The sequence below is a fragment of the Erinaceus europaeus genome, chromosome 8, assembly GCF_950295315.1.
Source record: "Erinaceus europaeus chromosome 8, mEriEur2.1, whole genome shotgun sequence".
In the NCBI taxonomy this organism is placed as follows: Eukaryota; Metazoa; Chordata; class Mammalia; order Eulipotyphla; family Erinaceidae; genus Erinaceus; species Erinaceus europaeus.
Genome location: NC_080169.1, coordinates 26793003 through 26805714, shown reverse-complemented (window position 1 = coordinate 26805714; position 12712 = coordinate 26793003). Strand labels below are relative to the sequence as shown.

General features: G+C 45.3%; 1 protein-coding gene across 6 annotated transcripts in view; it reads right to left on the bottom strand.

The window, feature by feature from the left end:
• OSBPL3 (oxysterol binding protein like 3) overlaps positions 1–1800 on the bottom strand; it is a 262596-nt gene extending 260796 nt beyond the window's left edge. For all 6 annotated transcript variants that reach the window (XM_060196082.1, XM_007529051.3, XM_007529053.3 and 3 more), the window contains exon 1: positions 1445–1800. The gene's annotated coding sequence lies outside the window, so the exon portion shown is untranslated. The remainder of the gene's footprint in view (positions 1–1444) is intronic.
• Positions 1801–12712: the final 10912 nt, after the last annotated feature.

Genomic DNA, 12712 nt, shown 5'->3' with positions numbered 1-12712 from the left:
ATAAAACCACTGTGGTGTTTACTAAGGTCATCTAAACAAAACTCCCAAGACATGTCTGGTTTTTAGTAGATGCACAATCAAAAATAGCTATTGCTTTTAATTTTCCCAGTAGGAACAAAAAATTAGAATAAACATGACAATCAAAACCAGCTATGAAATCTCCATTCCTCATATTTTACAAAGAAGTTTTCACTTATTCATTCCACAAATGTTTCCTACAAACTTACTATGTGTTAGATACTGCTGTTGACACTGGGAATAGAAAGCTGGTAAGAAATCAAATAAGGTCTCTGCTCTCGGGCAATTCCTATTCTAGTGGAAGGAGGCAAACAACAGCCCAAGGAGATCATTTCAGAGAGATGAGTGCTATAAGTAAACACCACACAGGGCAGTGTGCGAGCAAGTTGGTGGACCGAATGGCCATTTATTTAGCCTGGGAACATTTCAGTCCAGGTTTGCCTGAGTGGTCTCCTTTAGCCAGAAGGGGGACATTGCCTTGAATGATGCTTGGAGATAGAGAGCATGGAAAGAACAGCTGTCTGCTCTACACATTCATCTGTCTGTGAAAAAAAAAAAAAAAAAAAAGCTTTTTTTTTCCAACAGTATCTTAAAACGTTCCCCCATCCGAGCACACAAACTGAGGGGTCAATGAAACATCTGCGGGAGGGAGAATTTAGAAACATCTCAATGCAATTCCCAGACACATTAAATTTCACAGCCCCCATCAGTTCTGTAAATGATAGTTTGTAGAACGGAGAATGATAGTTTGTAAAACGGAGAAAGGAGATTGCAAAGGTACAGAGGTGGCTGACAAGTTGCACTGCTGAAGGAGAACGGCTCGCCCCAGCGTAAGAAATCTCTGGGCTCCCAGTAGACTTTAAGGGTTGCAAATGTGTCCCGGGGCGCAGAGAAGCCCAGAGGGCGCATGCCCTCCATCCCCAGTCGGCGCACCTGAGAGCCGAGCATGCCCGGCGGGATTGCCAGCCGCCTGCAAGGCCAGCATCGCCCGTGTCCCCCTGGCGCGCCCCATCCCGCTGATGTAAAGCCTCGCACTCGGCCCAATTAAGCAGATTTCCTGTGCCGGCTGGCTCCGCGCCGCGCCTCCTGGCTGCCCAGGACTGCCCCTGGGAACCGCATCCACCAGAGAATGGACCCAGGCCCGGAGCGCGGCGCCTTCTCGCCGGCAACCCCCGCCAACCGGTCCTTCTCAGGACGGAGCCCAAGGGTGGGCAGCTCCCGGGCCCTACCGCCCCAGAGGATGGCGCCAGCACCACAAACCATCTCCCCGACTTGGCGCTGCCCCACAGCCGGCTGTCCTCCGTGACTCCGGTCCCACGGAGATAGGTGGCGCCCCCGAAACCACAGTCCTTCTGAGCCCGCGCAGCCAGCGGGTGGGCCCCCACTACACCCCAACACTTCTCCGAGCCCGCATCCCAGCACTCACCTGCGCGCTCCGCCGCTGGGGGCGCCGTCTAGGTCCCCGGTGCCAGGCTCTGCGGCTCGTCCGCACCCGCCAACCCGGCTTCAGCGGTGCCTCCGCAGCACGCCGCAGACTGCTCCCGCACCAGCCGCAGGAGAGCGGGGCGGAGGCGGCCGCTCGCGGACAGCCGGCGGGCTCGGAGGTCCAGCTGCACACTGGCCGCCGCGCGCTCGGGTCTCCCAGCCGGGATCGGCGCTGCGAGGCACGGCCCGCTCCCGGGACTTTGCCCAGAACTTCTCGGCGCGCGCAGTCCGCAGCTCCGCCGGAGGAGGGGAGCGAGAGGCGGCAGCCAGGGCGGAGGCGCCGGCGCCCGCCCAGGGGCGAGGCCTCCCGGGGAAGGCGGGAGGGCCGGCAGAAGGACCCAAGTGTCCACCAATCAGCAGTCCTAGTCAGAAAAGAGGCGGGGCGATGATCTGAGAAGCAGCTGACAGGTTTCTCAACCAAGTCCCTGTAGGGAGACTCTAGGTCCCCTACAGGTGTTCAGGGACAAGGGAGGTGAGAACCAAGTGTGGATCTGAACCAGATTGGTTGCGTCGATTGTGCGCTTAGGTGCGCAATGAAAGTTCATCGAGGGGCGTTCCCAGACCAAAATAGGAGGGTAAAGGGAAGGAAGCGCAGGAGGGCATGATTCCTGGAGGCACGTGAGATCGAGCAAGTATAGAGAACTGGATTGCAGGTAGTCAGTCACGCTGCGAGCAATGGAAAAGGGAAGATCACAGACACTGGGAGAAGCATTAAAGTGAGTCCTTGACTGGCTTTCAGAGGCTATCGTGTCTTCCCAAAGATATGTGCGGAGTGTGGTTGTTCTATGCAGTTCTTGTGCAAAGGAAGAGAAAGCTGCCTTATTACAATAAAAATGCCAGAGCTTGAGAGAAAATCCACCCATCGTGGTCACACGCTCGCTCTTCGGCCTCTGGATCCTTAAGTGAATTAAAGCAACTAATGACAGGCTTGGTTGGGAAACTGAAAGAGTGCCGAGTATCGGAGATGGCAAGGTGGGAAGGGAAATTGAAGCTCAGTGATCGCTCAGTGAGTGCATGGAACACTTGGGGACATGCCTCTGTGGTAATGGCACACGCGGCCCCTGCTTACACTTCAGTGGGGAGACCGGCATTAAGGCAATGTATGCAAATATAAACAGACAAGGAAATACTGGTGACCCATGAGCGCAGGTAAGAACTATGCAGCTTTCCCAAGTGACTTACATAAGAGTTGCACGGCGCCCGGAGGGTTTTTCTTAGGAGGTGACTTTCACGCAGTTTCCTAAACCTGCAAAGTCTCTGCTACACCCCACTCCCGGAAAGTGAGCTCTAGGCCAAAGAAGCAGCAAATGTGAAAGATCTAACATCCCTGAAGATCAGCCTAACACGCCTCTCCAAACTGGGCGACGAGTATGGCTCCTTAAACTCGACGTGTGGCACAAATGAGCCACACTCGTCGCCCAGTTTGGTGAGGCGAGTTAGGATGATCTTTTCCATTCTCCCATCTGAACCCAGACTAAGGCTTCGGAAGCTCCTTGCTGCAGCAACTTTGTTCACGTTTCATTCACCACACCCTGTTTCCCGCTTTCTGGAGCCACTCCCAGACATGAGATTCCTAGAATGGTTTGTTTTGGATCTGACTGGCTGATCCCGTCATGCTTCTGCATCCACCAGAAAACTTACTGGAGAAGATTTACGATTGAATGACGCGGCAGATCTTGAAATCTCTCCGCGTTTGGCGAATGTGTCTGATTTCCCACTGAGTATTCACACCGAATTCAAGGAGGCATCTTCCCATACTTGGCCAGGATTGTTTTCTCCAACAGCTCAGACTTTGTTTTCCCAGCCCTCCTAATATTTTTCAGTAATTCCTGTCAGGATGTGAATCCTCTTACTCGCCTCCTCCTCTCTTTAAGTGTTTATCTTTCTTCTCTTTCCTTCCTTCTCTCCCTCCCTCCACCACATACCCTGTATCATCAACTTAGAAGGTAAAACTTAGATCCCTAGGAAACTTGTTTGCGTAAGACTTAATTTTTTAAATTTCTTTAATGGGAGGATTAATAGTTTACATTCAACAATAAAATACAATGATTTGTACATGGGTAACATTTCCCAGTTTTCCACATAACAGTTTAACCCTTTCTAGGTCCTCCTCTACCTTCATGTTCCAGGACCTGAACTCCACCCCACCCCACCCCACTCCCAGTCTTTTACTTTGGTGCAATACAAGACTTAATTGTTGAAACTAGCATCCAATTCTTAGCTTCTTCCAAGTATCCCAAGTACGTGTGTGAGTGTATGCATATAATTTTTTCCTTTTCATATATGAGGGAGTTAATTGAACAGGACATGACGGTTATTCATACATTGTGCTTTGCCTCCAAGAAAAAGTGGAATCATGCTGTGACTTTTCAGTTTCATTTCCTCTTCAAAATATGATTCTAGGCTCACCAGTTCCTAAAAGCAAAAGGGAGAAATAATTAATTTTGTAGCACACAGTGTTAATTTCTCTTGAAATAGCTTGTTAATGTCCCAAAATTAGCTTCCCCTCAGCTTAATTTTTTTAATTTATCTATAAAAAGGAGACATTAACAAAAACCATAGGATAAGAGGGGTACAACTCCACACAGTTCTCAACCACCAGCTCTTTGTATCCCATCCCCTCCCCTGATAGCTTTCCTATTCTTTATCCCTCTGGGAGTATGGACCCAAGGTCATTGTGGGTTGCAGAAGGTGGAAGGTCTGGCTTCTGTAATTGCTTCCCAGCTGAACATGGTTGTTGGTAGGTCAATCCATACTCCCAGCCTGCCTCTCTCTTTCCGTAGCAGGGTGGGTCTCTGGGGAAGCAAAGCTTCAGGACACATCGGTGGGGTCCTCTGTCCAGGGAAGTATGGTTGGCATCATGCTAGCATTTGGAACCTGGTGGCTAAAAAGAGAGTCAACATACAAAGCCAAACAAATTGTTGAACAATCATGGACTTAAAGGCTGGAATAGTGCAGATGAAGAGTTAGGGGAGGTCCTCTATTTTGTAGATAGCTGGTAGGTATATTGTAGTTATATTCCAAAGGGCCTGTGGCTATACTAGTTTGTTTTTATTTGTTTGTTTGTTTTCCCTGAGCCTGAAATCTGATATGCAGGTGGACCCAAGTTATTGTCTGAGGAGATGATGTCATGCCTGGAAAAGGGACAGAAAGCTGGATCAGGGAAGAGAGTAACTCAGTAATATGGGAAAGAGGTGTAAATGTTGTTGACTATAAACCCCATCAATATGATTTGGTCTGGGGCCCATATGCAACTTAGGAGCCTATGTGACCTTTGCATCCCTGTAGATCTGAGCTCACATTCTGTGGTCATAAGTAGGAACATTCCAAGCTGCCCCAATATCGACCCATCTTCCTCAAGTGTAGTATAGAGTATGTTGTCCATGCTCCTTTTGGAGGATGGAACATTCTCTATCATTGTTGATCCAAGTTGAGGGCAAGGTCCTATGGGGGGCCCACAAAGGGGTCTATTTAGTTGTTCCTGATAGAGATGACTGGTAACAATGGAGAGAGGGATTTATTTGCGGTCTAGACCCATTATGTCTGTTTGGGAATCTCAGGACTCCCCAAATAGGGCTTAACTGATGGGGTGGTCTGATAGTGACTAAAGAGTCATCGTTAAAGTATGCCAGTCTCGGGAGCCAGGCGGTCGTGCAGTGGGTTAAGCGCATGTGGTGCCAAGTGCAAGGACTGGCATAAGGATCCCAGTTCGAGCCCCCGGTTCCCCACCTGCAAGGGAGTTGCTTCACAGGCAGTGAAGCAAGTCTGCAGGTGTCTGTCTTTCTCTCCCCCTGTCTGTCTCCCCCTCCTCTCTCCATTTCTCTCTGTCCTATCCAACAACAATAATAATAACTACAACAATAAAACAAGGGCAACAAAAGGGGAAAAAATTAAAAATAAATAAATAACACCTTTTTAAAAAAGTATGCCAGTCTCTTGCCCTTACTCAGCTTTTGCAGTCCTATCTTTGCTAAGGTTAGCTTTGGAGTGAGTGAGAGAACTGTAATAGGAAGTAGGTGAGGAGGGTATCTAAGTCTAATTAGATACTATTTCATTAGAAACTTTATACTGACTCACTGCAGACTATTGTGTACTTTTGCTTTCAGGTATATATTTTGCCCTAGTTTATGGATACATGTGAACATATGCTCTATCTCAGGGGACCTGGTCTATATCTAGGTTTTGGGGAACTTTGTTAGGAAGTGAACTGCCTGGAATGGAATTAGAGAATCCTATGAAAGGAAAGGTCTCACCTGAGTAATGAAGTTGAAGGGTTGGCATTCCCCACCTGAAATATCTGGACACAGTCTGAAGTGAAGCATGCTGAGGTGGTACTCATTGTGTTGATTAGGTTGGGATAGATGGGTGCAATATTATTTGGTATGAATTGAGAGAAATATGCAGGAAAGTGTGCCCCACCCTAGAGTTTCCAGGACTGGGGGAAATATAGGCTCTATAGTGGAAATGTGAGGTTCCTGCTGTCTTAGGGTTCAAGAAGACAATAGATAGTTATTGTTATAATAACAGTATTTGGCAATTGGGTTAACTTGGAAAAATCCCTTTGTCAGGATTTGCTGAATCATACCCAGCATCACCATAATTTGTGTCCTTTGACATTACTTGTATATAGCTGTGCTACCAGTTGCTTCTGTTCTCCCCGGTCTAGGCTTTTGAGAGAGTCAACATATCAAAGACTCAGCCTATGTATTAAAAAGACTCAGTCTGTGCTTTAAAGAATTTGAGACATATACTCAATCTTTCCCCTCTCATATTAATTAAATAGTGATTTGTAGGACTACAAATTAATAGGAGTGTACAAAAACACCATTCCCACCACCAAAAGACTGTGTCCCATCGCACACACACACACCCCTGCTGCCCTAGGAAGCATAATATCGACCCTCACCCTCCCCCAGGGTTTTTACTTTGGTGCCCTCAAGCTTTTAAAAAAAATTTTATTATTTTTTTCTAGGTCTATTCCCAACTCTGACACCATCTTCCCAGACAATATTCCTAGTACGCCTTCATGTTAGCTATTGGGCTCAGGCAAAAATTAGTAGTGATGGGCCTCTTGAAATATACCTAATACAGACTTCCTAGCTCCTTCCAACATGAAGACCGCAAATTTTATCTGCTATACTTTTACTTTTAGATTCAAGCTTTATTTTTAAGCAAGTATCTGAATGTCTATTAAGAAAGATCTGTGGTTCTATAGTAAGAGTTTCTAAATATTGTTTTTGAACTGTTGAAAAAATCCTTTTTTTATTTTTGGACAAATATCCACTAGGTGAAGATGTCTCAGTTGATAGAATGTTCTTAGCTTGTGAGATTCATGACAGGTAAGCAGATGTTAGTAAAGTTTATATATTTGGATTGTAAAGAACACTAATGAAGGGGCCAGGTGGTGGTGCACCTGGTTAAGTATATACATTACAGTATTCAAGAATCCACATTCAAGCCCCTGGTCCCCACCTGCTGGGAAGAGCTTCAGGAGTGGTGAAGCAGGTCTGTGGGTATCTCTCTGTCTCTATCTTCCCTTTCCCCCTCAATTTCTCTCTGTCTCTAATAAATACAGAAAGAAAAAAAGAAAGAAGTAGAAAGTGATAATGCAATATTCTGATGAGAAATTCTAGATTCCAACTACCTGATTCCCTGTCTTGTGGCGGTCATTCTGAAAATAACTTTCTTTGTCGGTAAAATGGAGATAACAATTGTACCTTACTGGACTATATATAGGAAGAAATTCACCTCAGCCTGGAAATAATTTTCTGATGGTCTCCTCATAGTTCTCATTCTGAATCTCAGCATTTAAGACCCTTTTTTGTGTATGTGTTGGGGGGGTCTGTCCTGTACAGTTGGCAGTATTCCTGTCTTCCTGTACTCTGCCTAGTAGATTCAATGTGCACCCCTTCCTTCCCACAACCAAGAAATACCTAGACTTTAAATACATGTGTGCATGTCAAAGCAATTTGCACAGTGAGTGGCACATGGTAAATTTAGGATATAAGCATAACTAGTCTAGGTCAGGGTGACATTTCTTGCTTTTTGTTTGTTTGTTTTTCTTTTCTTCTTTTTGCTTTCTCTCTCTCTCTTTCTCTCTTTTTCCACCAGGGTTATTGCTGGAGTTCAGTGCCTGCACAATGAATCCACCACTCCAAAACGCCATCTCTCCATTTTTTTTTTAAATTTAATAGGACAAATAAAAATCGAGAGGGGAATGAAGCTTCCCCCTTGCAGATGAGGAGTGGGGCCTCAACCCTGTTGCTCACACATGGTAATATGTACTCTCAACCACATGAGCCACTGCCTAGCCCCTTGTTTATGCTATTCTGTCACTCTTCTCCATGTCTCAGACCAGATGTCTCAGGCTATCTCTCCCACTGAGCCAAAATAGGGCCTTAGAATTCTTTAGGAAGCTACTACTGATAGATCAGGATTGCAGAAAAGGTGGTGCTGAATTGCCATATCATGGGACCAGGCCCAGATGTTTAAATCCTTTTAGGGGTTTTAACTATAACATTAAAGTATTAATGGTCTGGGATAGTTGTGACTACAAAACAAGTGTGTTGAGAGTGAACTCTGGTTTGTCAGTGCATCAATCCTTTTTTCTAAGGGAGGTGCAGGAGTCAAGGCCTATAAATTTCTAGTACTTTAACTATAATTTGACAGTCTATAAGTGGTATCCCCTTTTCCCTTCCTCCACTTCTACTTCATCTCCTTTTCACATTTCATTGAATAATTTTTAAATGTTTTTTATTGTATTTCTTTTATTATATTTTTCCCCATTTTTGTTGCCCTTGTTGCTGTATTTATTGTTATTGTTGTCACTGCTGTTGTTGTTGGAGAGGACAGAGAGAAATCGAGAGAGAGGGAAGACAGAGAGGGGGAGGGAAAGACACCTGCAGACCTGCTTCGCCACTTGTGAAGCGACCCACCACAGGTGGAGCCAGGGCTCAAACTAGGATCCGTAATGCTGGTCCTTGCAGTTTGTGCCATGTGTGCTTAACCTGCTGTGCCCCCTATTTTATTTTTTTAATATTTTTTATTTATTATTGGATAAAGCCAGAGAGACATTGAGAGGGGAGGGAGAGAGACAGAGAGACATCTGCAACACTACTACATAATTTGTGAAGCTTCCGCCCCTGCAGGTGGGAATCAGGGGCTTGATCCTGGGTACTTGCACATTGTACTGTGTGCACTTAACCAGGTGCACCACCAGCTGGCCCCTCACTGAATAGTTTTTATTAGCCTTTTAGAAACAGTAATTTGTTTGCCAGAAAGGATGATCCTATCATACGTTTGCTAGAAGGTTGCTGATTTCGTTTTGTGCACCAGTGCATCCTGGGCTGTGCTTCTTATCTACCAGGCTCAACCCTGCCCTCCCCAAGACCACACAGAAGTCCAAGTCAGATTCATATCTGATCCCCAGATTGATGTGTTCCTGGAACCCCAAACCAATGTTGCCAGTATTTGAGAAGTTATTCTTCTTTATCTCATAGTACCTCTAGCCCTTTCCTCTGGTCTTCTACTGTTTTGGCTCCTTGGAGTGTGTATTAGGCATCAACCCTTTTCATTTCTCCTGATGCCAGAGGAGCTGACAGTCGCTCTAGCATTGAACACCGCAGAGGTCTCACCTGTGAGATGCTTCCGCTCCCTGACAACTGAAGTTATATCAATCTCCATCCTCAGCAATATAGCAGTTTTGAAGCAGAGGCTGTAGAAACAACAACGCGAGTCCGACGGTAGTGCAGCAGGTTAAGTGCATGTGGCGCAAACTGCAAGAGCCAGCATAAGGATACTGGTTCTAACCCCTGGCTCCCCACCTGCAGGGGAGTCGCTTCACGGATGGTGAAGCAGGTCTTCAAGTGTCTCTCTTTCTCTCCCCCTCTCTGTTTCCCCCTCCTCTCTCCATTTCTCTCTCTGCCCTATCTAACAACGACAACATCAATAACAACAACAACAATAATAACTACAACAACAGTGAAAAACAACAAGGGCAACAAAAGGGAAAATAAGTAAATACAAAAAAATTTTAAAACTTACTTTAAAAAAAAAAAGAAACAACAACAAACAATGGTGTTGGATAGTATGCCAGCTCCCCCTGGCTTCTGCTTAACCATTTGCCTATATAGGGATAGATTTAATCCCATTCAAAGCTTTGGTCTATTTACATAAATCACTTTTACATTTACATAAAGCACCACACTCCCTCCAGGGCATTGGTGGTTTAGTGGTAGAATTCTCACCTGCTCCACCCCCTCTCCTTGTCACACCCTGATCCTCTCCTTGTCACACCCTGATCTTCCACCAGTCACTTTTCGCTCCACCCTCTCTATATCACATCCTGTTTCCACCCTACTTAGAGAGTTTAAAAACAGCTGCTCTTCTGATTAAAGACACTTGGAAATTGCTTTCTGGCTCCGAGAGTTCCAGAGTGTATCTCCTGCGAAGTTAGTGCGTCACGAGTTCCTGATCCCTCTCCCACGCAGCAGCCTAGATGGGCTCCAGTTGAGTTCTCTCCAAGCCAGAGACCACTAGCTAGGGAAGAAGCACCCTCAGGCTATCCCGGCACAATGGGGTTCTTTTTATTCCTGCTCCTGTACAAGAACAAGAGTCCTACCGTCTTAAATAGTCCTCCTTCTGCCACTTACGCCACATAAAAGAAGTGGAAAAAAGTAGTTATGTGGAGCAGGGGTACAATTCTTCCCATCCTGTACACTTCTACTGATTTTCTTCCTCCATTACTTTTATAGGAAAAATGAGTCAAAGTTCTTAGTCTGTAGGAATAGCTTGTAAAGATTCTTCCACAAGTGTTAGTGCACTCATGATGGAGGACTGCATAAGAACTCACAAATGACTTCATACACAGACCAACATATATAGAACAATTGCCTTCTTTGATTAAGGGGCCATTCTTTTCAGTCACTTTCCTAATTATTTATTTACTTCCAGTGATATATAAGATTACAAGGTTTTAGTCTCATGCCCATTACCAAAGTTCTGTGTTCCTTCATATTTTTGTTTATTCTTTCAATTTTTTTGGTTATTAATAGTAGGCTTTGTATGATGGTTACAGGTAGAGTTCCACACCATACCCACTACCAAAGTTCTGTATCCCCACTCTCTCACCTCTCAGAAATATTGATTTTACAGCAAACCATAACAAAGGGACTTTTCAAAGTTAACCCAATTAACAAATAATGTGATGATAATATTAACTATCAATTGTCTTTTTGAACCCTAAGACAGCAGGAACCTCACATCTTCACTAAAGAGGCCCTACTTCCCCCAGTCCTGGAACCCTTGGATAGGGCCCACTTTCCCGTATGCCTCTCCCAATCCAAACCAAATAATATTGCATCCGCCGATCACAACCTAACCAAAGCAATGATTGCCACCTCAACATGCTTCACCTCAGACTGTATCCAGAGACTTCACGTGTGGAATGACAACCCTTCAACTTCATTACTCGGGTGAGACCTTTCCTTTTATAGTACACTCTAATTTCATCTCAGGTAGTTCACTTTCTAACAAAGTCCCATAATCTAGATATACACCAGTTTCTGTGAGAGAGAGCTTATGTGCACACGTATCCATAAACTACTGCAAAATATATACCTGAAAGCAGAAGTACACTAGAGTTTGTAGTGAGTACCTCCCTAACACTTCCTCTGCACTATTCCAAGCTTGGGATCCATGATTGCTCAACAAATTGTTTGGCTTCATATGTTAACTCTCTTTTCAATCACCAGGTTCCAGATGCCACCAGGATGCTGGCCAGGCTTCCCTGGATTGAAGACCCCACCAATGTGTCCTGGAGCTCAGCTTCCCCAGAGACACACCTTACTAGGGAAAGAGAGAGGCAGACTGGGAGTATGGACCGACCAGTCAACGCCCATGTTCAGCAGGGAAGCAATTACAGAAGCCAGACCTCCTACCTTCTGCAACCCTCAATGACCCTGGGTCCATGCTCCCAGAGGGCTAGAGAATGGGAAAGCTACCATGGGAGGGGGTGGGTTATGGGGATTGGGTGGTGGCAATTGTGTGGAGTTGTACCCCTCCTACCTTATGTTTTTGTTCACTAATCCTTTCTTAAATAAAAAATTTAAAAAAATATATTGATTTATTTTTAATTGCTTGTTAGTTTGTTGGATAAAGACAAAGAAAAGTTGAGAGGGAAAAGGGAGATAGAAAAAGAGACACCTGGGAGTCGGGCAGTAGTGCAGTGGGTTAAGCGCACATGGCACTAAGTGCATGGACCGGCATAAGGATCCTGGTTGGAGTCCCCAGCTCCCCACCTGCAGGCGAGTCGCTTCACAAGCGGTGAAGCAGGTCTGCAGGTGTCTCCCCCTCTCTGGCTTCCCCTCATCTCTCCATTTCTCTCTGTCCTATCCAACAATGATGACAACAGCAGTAGCAATAATAACTACAACAATAAAAAAACAAGGGCAACAAAAGGGAAAATAAATGAATATTTAAAAAAATTTTTTTAAAAGAGACACCTAGCGGTCAGGTGGTGGCACACCTGATTGAGTGCACATGTTACAATGCACAAGGACCTGGGCTGAGCCCTCAGTCCCCACCTACAAGGGAGAAGCTTCAAAGTGGTGAAGCAGGGTTGCAGATGTTTCTGTCTCTTTCTCTTCTTATCTACCCCTACACTCTCGATTTTTGGCTGTCTCTAATAATTAGAGATAAAAAAATGAGATAAAGAGATACCTACAGCACTGCTTTACCACTTCTTAAGCTTCCCCCTCCAGGGAGACCATGGGCTTGAACCTGGTCCTAGTGCATGGTAGCATGCACTTATCCCCGTGTGCCACTGCCTGGTCCCCTTTAACTGTTTTTCTAAACTTTATTTGTATTTGATAGAACAGAGAGAGATTGAGGTGGGTGGATGATAGAGAGGACAACAGAGACACATGCAGCACTGCTTCCCTGCTCATGAAGCTTTCCCTCTGTAGGTAAGGACTGGGGCCTTGAACCCAGGTCCAAGAGCATGGTAATATATGCACTCAACTAGCTGTGCCACCCAGTCTCTAAGTATTTATTTTTTTTTCTTTCTTTTTTAAATATTTATTTATTTATTTATTTATTCCCTTTTGTTGCCCTTGTTGCAGTTATTGTTGATGTTGTTATTGTTGGATAGGACAGAGAAAAATGGAGAGAGGAGGGGAAAACAGAGGGGGGAGAGAGAGATAGACACCTG